We start from the raw sequence: 9,597 nt of genomic DNA on the forward strand, positions 1-9,597 counted from the left end.
TGTTGTCTCTTTAGACTGGTACGATATTTGTGGATGTCCAGGAGATTGCAAGATACGATTCTTGAAAGAAAACTTCTCTTTCTTGTCCTTGATTGTGAAGCAGATCTTGGCACTATCTGCGTAGATTATGGAATTTGTGGTGCTTAGGAAAGGTCGGCCCAAGATGATGGGTGCCCTTTCATCTCCACCTATTTGCAAAACCACAAAGTCTACGAGAACATATGATTGTCCAACTTGAATAATGGCATCTTCAAGAACTCCCTTGGGATAGCAGAGTGACTAATCTACAAGCTACAAACACATATTTGTGTACAACAAAGGATCTCCTAAGATTTTCTCATATATTACCATTGGCATGATGTTGACACTTGCTTTGAAGTCACAAACAGCTTCCTATAAGATGTGAGGTCCAATGGCGATAGGGATGACAGGTCTCCTAGGATCACCTTTCTTATCAGGTAGTGAATAATCTATCCACCTTCCCATCGATGGCTCCATGTAGTAGTAAGCTACATTGTGAATATCAACAAGATTTGTAGTTTCTAGATCTTCTAGTTGCCCCAGAATCTTACCTTTGTCGGATGGAGGAACAGCAGCCGCCCGCTGAGCTATTTGTGATTCTATCATTTTATTAAAGCTATGCTAGTTCTTAATGGCAGAAGCTAAGCTATCCATTCTATTACTTATATTTTCTAAAATTTTATCATTGGTAGCTACCTTCTTAGATAATCCTTCCATGAGTCTAGATTGGCTAGCAATTAATTCTCTTAGGGGTGGTTGATTGAAATTATTATAATTGTTACCTTGAGGGTTACCTTGGTAGTTACTTTTATAGTTCAGCCTCTGTTGCTGGTTCCATCCTTGATTTTGTTGAGGACGATAGTAGTTGTTGTTGACAAAGTTCATATCCTCGTGGGTTTCAGGGTAGTTGTTCTCTAAATGCCCAGTGTTTCCACACTCTTTACATGTCATGTGGGAATCATGAATGTGCATGACTTCTTTCTTCTCATTAGCTCAATCTTGGAGCTTCTTCATCAGCAGGTTCATCTTTGTAGACAACATGTCTACCTTTTTGAGTTGATGCATACCTCCACCTCTCTTGTGGGTCTAAACTCGTTCATCATTCCAGCCTTGATTGGAGGCCATCTTCTCCACAATAGCTTTTGCAGCTCAAAGTGTGAGTAACAGGAAAGCACCTCTAGCAGCAGTATCCATAGTCTCACGGGTACTGTTAGTCAACCCGTGGTAGAATGTCTGCTTAAGTAGCCAATTTTCCATCCCATGATGAGGACATTCTGATATATAGTCTTGAAAGCGTTCCCATACCTTAGGGACAAATTCATCATGTCGCTGTTGAAAGCTTGAGATTCTCTCACGTAGAGTATTGGCCTTGCCTATGGGAAAGAACTTTCCTAGAATGGCAGTGGAGCAGTTATCCCATGTAGTATTTTTTATCTTTGTTGGCGTAGAACCACTGCTTTGCCTCCCCAAAAGTGAGAATGGGAAGAGACGAAGTAGTATGGCATCTTAGGTCACTCCTTTGATGGTGAAAGTGCTACAGATCTCTAGGAAGTGTTGGAGATATGCACTTGCATCTTCATGTGCCTTTCCACAAAATTGGCTAGCTTACACCATGTTGATGAGAGTTGGGTTGAGCTCAAATCCATTGTCTCCAATATTGCCATTAGGTCTAGTACGGATGTTGGCAGTGGTTGGAGCAGAGAATTCATGAAGAGTCTTGTTAGCCATGGCTTCAAATTTTGGTGTTAAGCTTCGCCTTATCCGGTTGTCTTCCAATTCTGAAGCTAGGACTCTCTTGAGTTTAGCTCTAGTTCTCCTGATTAATGCTTCGGGATCTTCAACGTAGTTTATTGGAAGGTTAAAATTGATCCTACATTACCTGACATAAGATACACAAGTAGACAAAACATGGGTAAGCCTGTTTGAGCAGAGGTTAGTGGTTTATCTCAATCACATCAATAAGCATAAGTTTATCAATACTTCCTTTGTCTAGCTACCTTCCTCGACAATGGCACCAGAAATGCTTGTTGGTATTTATTAATTTGTCCCTTGTTTTAGTAGCCACCTATTAATTACCTACATCTCCTAGCATTACTTTACTAGGTTGTCATCCCTAGTGATGGTGCTAGAGATGCTTGTTGGTACTACCTAGCATCACTACTAGAATGATACTAAGTAGTTCTTTATCATTTTATGTGACTAGAAAGAATATAAAGATATATGAATGAAAAGGAATCTGCAAGCACATAGATAATTATACCATTGTAGCACTTCACCCCAGAGTATTCCAAGTATCGTTATTTATATTTTTACCACAGGGAAGGTCTAGCATAGACATGTATTGATAACTTATACTATTGATGGAGAAGTAAACCATAACCAATATTCCACTCATAACATGGGTAAGTCATAGGATAATATATATATATATGATAAGTATTGATCAATGATAATGATAAATCATTCAAAGTACTCCTTTCTATGGCATTAGCATGGTCAGGTAGAATATTAGAGGAATAATTCCTAGGTCATTCTTAATTACAAGTCAAAGCCTATATTGATTAGTGCAATTACACCTAGTAATCATGGCTAAGATCATCTTTATAGCTACACATAAGGGATATTACTAAGAAAGATTAAGAACTGAGCTTGTCTTCCTTCGTAACTAGATCCTACTTGTATACCTATATTCGGGGAGTGGACTACAAAGGACTCAACAGGAGTGTCACATCCGCGATATACCACATGGCCCGGAATATAGGGTATATCCGCAGGTAAACACCATATAAGCACCACACTTACATAATGTCGACCACTCACCCCATGTACTTTGGAGCGAGCGCTATACGAACTTATGCATAAACATAATGATAAACTAGTTATACTAAGTATATAATCAAAGTATACAAAGAACATTATAACAAAGAACATGAATAAGATGAATACTAATATTGTCATAACAATTGTAGCAAGCATATAAAAATAATAGAGATACAAAAGAGAGGGGGTAGAAGGATTATACCAACCATGCTCTTGACATGATCGGGAATCCAAGCGAAGTTTGATCGCCTCCCTCTAGATCTAACCTAACTAGCTATGCCCTAAAATTAATGGGGCTTTGAGGATGATTAGGGTTTCTGTCTTCTCAAATGACTTGATGCCTCAGAGGGGTGGCAAGGGCTAGTATATATAAGTTGGAGCATCTAATGTGAGTCCTTGAATCAAACCAACTTAAGGAACGGCGTAGATGCAACCTAGGAGGTGGTGGAGAACCGACATTACAATGCGGAGACTAATAGGTGGGCCCAGGGGCCGGGCGGCCTGTAGGTGGGGCCGACCTGGCAGCCTCTGCCTCTCTTCCTCGATGTGGTGTCCTCTAGTGTCCTCTAGAACCTTCTAGTGTCCATTTCATGGCGGATAAGCGCAATTAAATTTGACGTGTAGGTCTACCTTGATGGTTTTCTGGTTAAACCCTGCAGAAAATACAGGTTCACCAAAACTCATAGAATTTATTTATTAGTTTAAACCCCAAGACCTTTGTTGGTGATCATATTTATGCCCTTATGCATGTTATATTGACGATTTATAATGGTTGTTAACTACCGTCAACACGTACACTCCACATATATGTGCTGCTCCTACACTGGGAGTACACAACAACATGTTTTCCATCCACCCAAAAATGTTCTACTCCTACACTAGGAATAGACACAAAAATAAGTTTGTTAGGAAAAGTGCTCCAAGTTCTTGTAAAAGTCTCTCTTGAAAAGTTTCATTTGCAAAAAAAGAGGCATGGGCTATGCAAAAGTTATTCATAAAAGAAAAGAAAAAGTATTAAAAATGGACAAGTGTTCGAGATATCTAAAACAATGGGTACTCAGATGCCCGCCTAAAAAAAGAAGAAGAAAGAGTTGAATAAGATAGCCCATGTTTTCTTGGAAAATTTTTCTAAGTTTCAAACAAGAGAGATATGTTTCAAGAAGCATAGTAGAATTAGGTTAGCCACCATATATATATATCCACACACATATATGTCTTGATCTAAGAGTATGACATTTTTCTCCATGGATCCTTATTTTGACTTTACAATATATGCAATGCAAGTATGTTTTCATATTCATCCCTACCTGAGCTCGACATAAGCTTTTAGAAGTAGGTAAAAAGAAGACAAAGTCATTGTTGCCTTGGTGAGGATCCAAAAATACCATATATACATATACAGAGTGATTTGAGAGTACCACAAAAGGAGAAGGTAAGCTATGTTTTGTTTTCAAAAATTTTAAAATGTTTCTCCTATTGACTTGACTGAAGGAAGATAGCGATATGTTTCAAGCTATTCCATTCTTCAACCACCTAAAGTTTCTTGGTAGGCAGTTTGAATCCTGTAGAGCATGTATGACTGGGAATGGTCTTATGTTAATGTCTTGTCCCAAAGTTATGTCTTAAGTAATCCATCCTTTTATCGAGGACGAGCAAAAGCCTAAGTGTGGGGGAGTTTGTTGACGGTAGTTAATGTCAATCACAAACCATCAATCTACCTTGCATAAATGACTAAAATGGATCACCAACATAGACTTAGGGGTTTAAACTGATAAATTCCATAAGTTTTGGTGAATCTATGTTGTCAGTAGGATTTAATCAGAAAACCACCAAGGAGGACCTATTCATCAAAGGAAATCACGGAATTCCACCGCGTAAACAACGTGGGAACACTCTAGAAGACTCTAGGAGGCTCTCCACCAAAGCAAAGCCTGAGCCTCTGCTATGTGGGCTGTCCGATCCCACATGTAGACCAGCTAGTCTACGGGACCCACCTAGCAGCCCCTCGTTGTTACGTCGGTTCTCCACTGCCTTAAGGATTACATCTCTGCCGTTTATTCAAGTCAGTTTGATCCAAAGGCTCAGGATTAACTCTTCGGCTTATATATACATGTCTGCACCCCAGGGTATGCCAAGTATGATCCTGGGAGCCTGAGGGCTAGAAACCCTAATCCATATTTCCACTAGGATCAGAGCTAGCAATTAAGAGAAGATTAGTCCTCAATAGGATCTAGTCTTGTATTAGAAATAGAGAGATAGAGTGAGAGGAAAGAGTTTTGGAGGAGTCCCGGCCTTTTGGTGCTCTCTTTACGGCTTGTACCCTGTCGGAATCAAGTTCTTCTTGAGCTTGCTTCTGAGATTTCCCTAGTAATTGACTTCTAATTCAAGGAAGTATCTTGTTCATATTGTTCTTCAGGTTTGCGACTCTCTTTTGAGTACTTTAATCCTTGTAACTCCTAGGTTAAAGTAGTATTCGTAGTGTAAGCATGGTGCTTAGACTCTGTTACTCGTGGATGTATCCTACTTTCTAGATTGGTGGTAGCTTGCAAGGGTGACTCTTATAGTCTCATTGAATCCTTTATAGTCCACCTCCTATTAGTAGGCCTAGCAGAACCTTATTGCTATAGGAAATATACTCTGCTTGTGTTTTCTCTAGTAATAACCCCAGAATTGAACAATAGAAGACAAAGCTTACCAAAGTTAGAACTAGAAGACCTCTGTGATCTCCTTTATGCTCCTATTATCTAGCCTTGATTGTGAAGTTGGGTTAAGTTAGAATCAGTTATTCTCACTCATGTTTCCTCGAGTTCGATATAAAACTGGATTACTTCCGGTGAAGTGCTACAACGGTATAATATCCGCTCGCTTGTGGATTATTCTGTGTGCGTTAATATATACCAACAATGGTTATGTTCTAAATTGGAAGCCTCTCATTTACATTGATATATCATGCTTAATCTATAAGGGGAACTCCATGTTAAATCGTTGTCTAATTCAACATGTGGTTTAAATAGCTTGTCAAAACATATTTGCTTGCTGAGATGTTTCATCTCACCCTTGCATTACTCAATCCAAGTACTTGATGCTCGCATGGAAGGGAAGTGGTTTAGTGACACATCTTCATTCATTCACCCACACTTAGAGATAATAATGATGTGTTTGGCTTGATGTAATAAAATTAGTTTATTAGTCATGGTGATCCTTTGTGGTTTAATAAAAACATCTAAGGTGGAACCTTTCTTAACCAAGTTTTGTTCTTGTTGTTGCTTCCGCGTTTTACTTTGTTCACGGGTTTTGTTGCCGAGTTTTAGACTTTGGCACGAGAGAAGGGATGTTAGTGACATGTTGGGCTTTTGTGGTGCCAGGGTGTTACAACCATAGTTATCAATTCCATTCTAGTACCAGTCACTCCTGTAACACCCTGGTGTTACCGCTTTCGTTAGCTCATAGGTCAAGGCCAAATAAATCCCCGTGAATACATTTTTTAGTGTGTGACTCACTTCATGAATAAAGGAACCAATTAAGTGTTACCCATCCACTTGTCTTGGGCTTAAAAACTTTTGAATAATCCTATGAACAAAGGTTGTTTAGGGTTTGTTTTGGAAAAAGCATGAAGAAAGTGCTTGAAAATGCTTGATAGTAATTCTAGCGAATGGCTTGTTTTATTTGATTAAGCCTATAAAGCAATTTTTATAAACAAAAATAAAATATAACTTGGATTCAGTATTTAAATAAGATTCAAAGTACAAGTTTATTAGATAAAAATGCAACTTTTATTCTGGTGAATAGATGTTGTTCAATAGTATTTTTGAAAGCCCACAACATCGAATCTGGAATCTAAACTAGAACTATTCGTTGAATCGACAAGAAATTGAACTTAGGTTACGAACGACATTTTTGGTGAATTATATTGAGCAAAATGGTTAAAAGATGCTTAAATGTTTTGCTCCTATGGGTCAGTATGTAGTATGGGCTATTGAGTGAAATATTCATTGGTTGAAATTAATAAGGTTTAGACATATTAAAAATTGCAACAAAAGTGCTAATGGTTGTTAGTTCTAATCGAACCTTGCCCTCTTCTAAGTCAGGAAATGATAGTAGACAATGCCGTTTTGACACCCAAATTCTAACCAAATTGTTTAAACACTAACTTCATATTCTTGTATTGTTGGTTGCCTCTAAGTGAGTACTTTCACATGGTGTAGTCCACGGTTGAGTTGGAGTTGTCATGGCATCGCAAAAATTGCCCTAACATCCTAAGAACGCATTGTGGCCACGCTGTTGGCGCTCTATTAATGCGCCAGCACTCAACATGACAAACCCATGTTGGCACCTGTCTATCTCCCACGATGCTCACTCTCCGGCCATGCTCGTTGCTCAGACAAGAAGCCCTTTAGTGTCTACTAGAATCTTGAACTCCTTTGGCCGCGCGCGTGCATGGGCAGGCTAATGGTGACTGCCCTCAACCTAGCTGTGGCATAGCCGTGGCTTGGCCACCTTCGATTGTGACGCCTGCTACTAGCCAATGGCTTTAGCACTCGCCCTCGGTTGCTGCTGCCGCCCTGCTGCATGGCTACCCCACCCGCTGCCCTCCTTGTCTCGAGCCACACCGCTGCTCGTGGTGCTATCCCACGCCCTCTGACTCACCCTACCACTGTAGCTTTTCTTCCCAGCCGCACAACCCACCTGCCAAGCCCGAGCTCGACGTCGTACATAGTCTACTGCATCGCGACACCATGCTTCTGCGTGCGTGTAGCCGCACGCGGGCACACCTTCAATGGCTCCATCCAAGCACTAACCTATGCATCGCCTGCCCCTCGCTCGTGTCGTCATATCCCCACACTGCCATGCCTCGTCGTGTCATGGCCGGGCCACCTCTGCCGAGGCCGCTTCCCACAACATGGTGGTGGTAGTTGTCGGGGACCTAATACCGGGGTACCTAATGAGGTGGAACTAATAACCATCGAACATTGATGCTTCTGGTCAGACAAGAACACTACTATGCTTCTTGCCCAAATGATGGAAGATTGGTTCCACCTCGCCCGACCTCTAAGGGCTAGACTCCACCTCGCCTGATGGCTAAGGGCTAGCTCCACCTCGCTCGATGTCCAAGGGCGGGCTCTGCCTTGCCTGACGTCTAAGGACAGGCTCTGCCCCACCCGACGGCTGAGGGCTGGCTCCGCCTCGCCTGACATCTGAGGGATGGTTCCACCCTGCTCGACGTCTGAGAGTGGGCTCCGCCTCGCCCTACGGCTAAGGGCAGGCTATGCCTCGCTCAATGACGGAGGGCCGGCTCCGCCTCACCCAATGTCCGAGGGTGGACTCTGCCTTGCCCAACGATTGAGGGCTAGCTCTACCTCACCTGATGATTGCACCCTGCTCCTTCATGATGACAAGCACAGGGAGGACCATGCCCTGCACGCCTGCAGGAAGGTACCATCAAGATACAATGGGACAGGCGCTTTAAGCCCTTTCCGACCTAACAGTGCTCGAATAGTGTTGTAGGCGCTGACTTTTGTCCCACAGTGTTGTAGGCGCCGCCATCAGCCCTCGGGCGCAGATACTAACATAGGCATACGACAACCTCTACAATCCAAGGAAGAACTCACATCATCTATAGTGACAGGCGTATAGTTATTTCCCCGTCTACTCCCCATAGAGTCATGGCTCGATGCCCTGACGCACCGCATCGTCCGTCGGGGGAGGATGGGACATGACCACTCGCTGAAATGAAGTCAGAGCCCGGCCCTATCAGGATCGGTGAAACATGCTATCCCTGGCGTGGTCTGCCATATCAGCAGGGCAGGCTCAAGGGAAAAGGAAGACCCGGCACCCTCGAAGGTCTTTCTCTACCTTTAGTTTTTTTCCTTTTTCTCCCATCTGTAACCCCTGCTCCCCCTTGGTCTATAAAAGGGAGGGCAGGGCACCCCACTAAGAGGACCGATCATTTTGACACACAAGACACAGTCAAGCAGCAATCGAGCTCTTGGCATCCTTTCGACCTTTCCATCAGAGACTAGGGACCCGTCCCTCTCTCGACCGTTTGTACCCCCTACTACGAATCTTTTTCGGTACTAATAACACGAGCAGCAGCAAACTAGACATAGGGATGTTCTGTCCTAACTAGTATAAACCTTGTGTCATTTAGTATACCATCCGAGCCTAACACACAACAATTGTAAATTTAATAGTTGGTGTTTGTTCGAAACACCGATAGCAGTGCACCACTCTTCCTTCCCCTTTCTTAATCACCAGCCTAAGGCTTCCTAGTCCAATTCCTCACATTAGCGAGTAGCAGAGGAAATTAGCTAGGTGCCCCGTTCACACCGAGTCTAGTCGTTGTCTGTCATGGTCAAATTTGGTTTCTCCCCGCCGCCGGTCATGTGCGTCGTCGAACCGGTGGGTTGGGAGGTAAGGCATGTTCGTTCCTAAAATCATGATCTATCTGCTAGTTTTGCACTTTTACCATCCCATAAAATGGTTTTGCTCGTTTGCCATTATGAAACTGATGTAACCCACAGAATACATTTTGGATAGTTTTAATTCGTGCAAAAAAAGAAAACACATCCTTCCACTTCTACCTCGCCTGCCGTTTTCTTCATCAAAATGGATCGGCCCTCTCTCCTGTTACTCCCTCTCCTCCATCCCCAGTGGCATCTTGCACGAAGATGGGCAGCGCCTCCATGGTGGACGATAGGAGGAAGGTGAGCAAGAAGGCAAAGAGGCCTACGTGCTCCGCCACCATTTCCTCACCGA

The 9,597-nt window shown here is 42.6% G+C and overlaps 1 non-coding gene across 1 annotated transcript; it reads left to right on the forward strand.

Moving 5' to 3' along the window:
- The first annotated feature begins 1,276 nt into the window (after window positions 1-1,276).
- On the forward strand, window positions 1,277-1,383 carry LOC136511669 (small nucleolar RNA R71). Its single transcript, XR_010772796.1, has one exon. It is a non-coding gene; the product is annotated as a small nucleolar RNA R71 (small nucleolar RNA).
- The last annotated feature ends 8,214 nt before the right edge of the window (window positions 1,384-9,597 follow it).

This window comes from Miscanthus floridulus, chromosome 1, assembly GCF_019320115.1.
Source record: "Miscanthus floridulus cultivar M001 chromosome 1, ASM1932011v1, whole genome shotgun sequence".
NCBI classification, from domain to species: Eukaryota; Viridiplantae; Streptophyta; class Magnoliopsida; order Poales; family Poaceae; genus Miscanthus; species Miscanthus floridulus.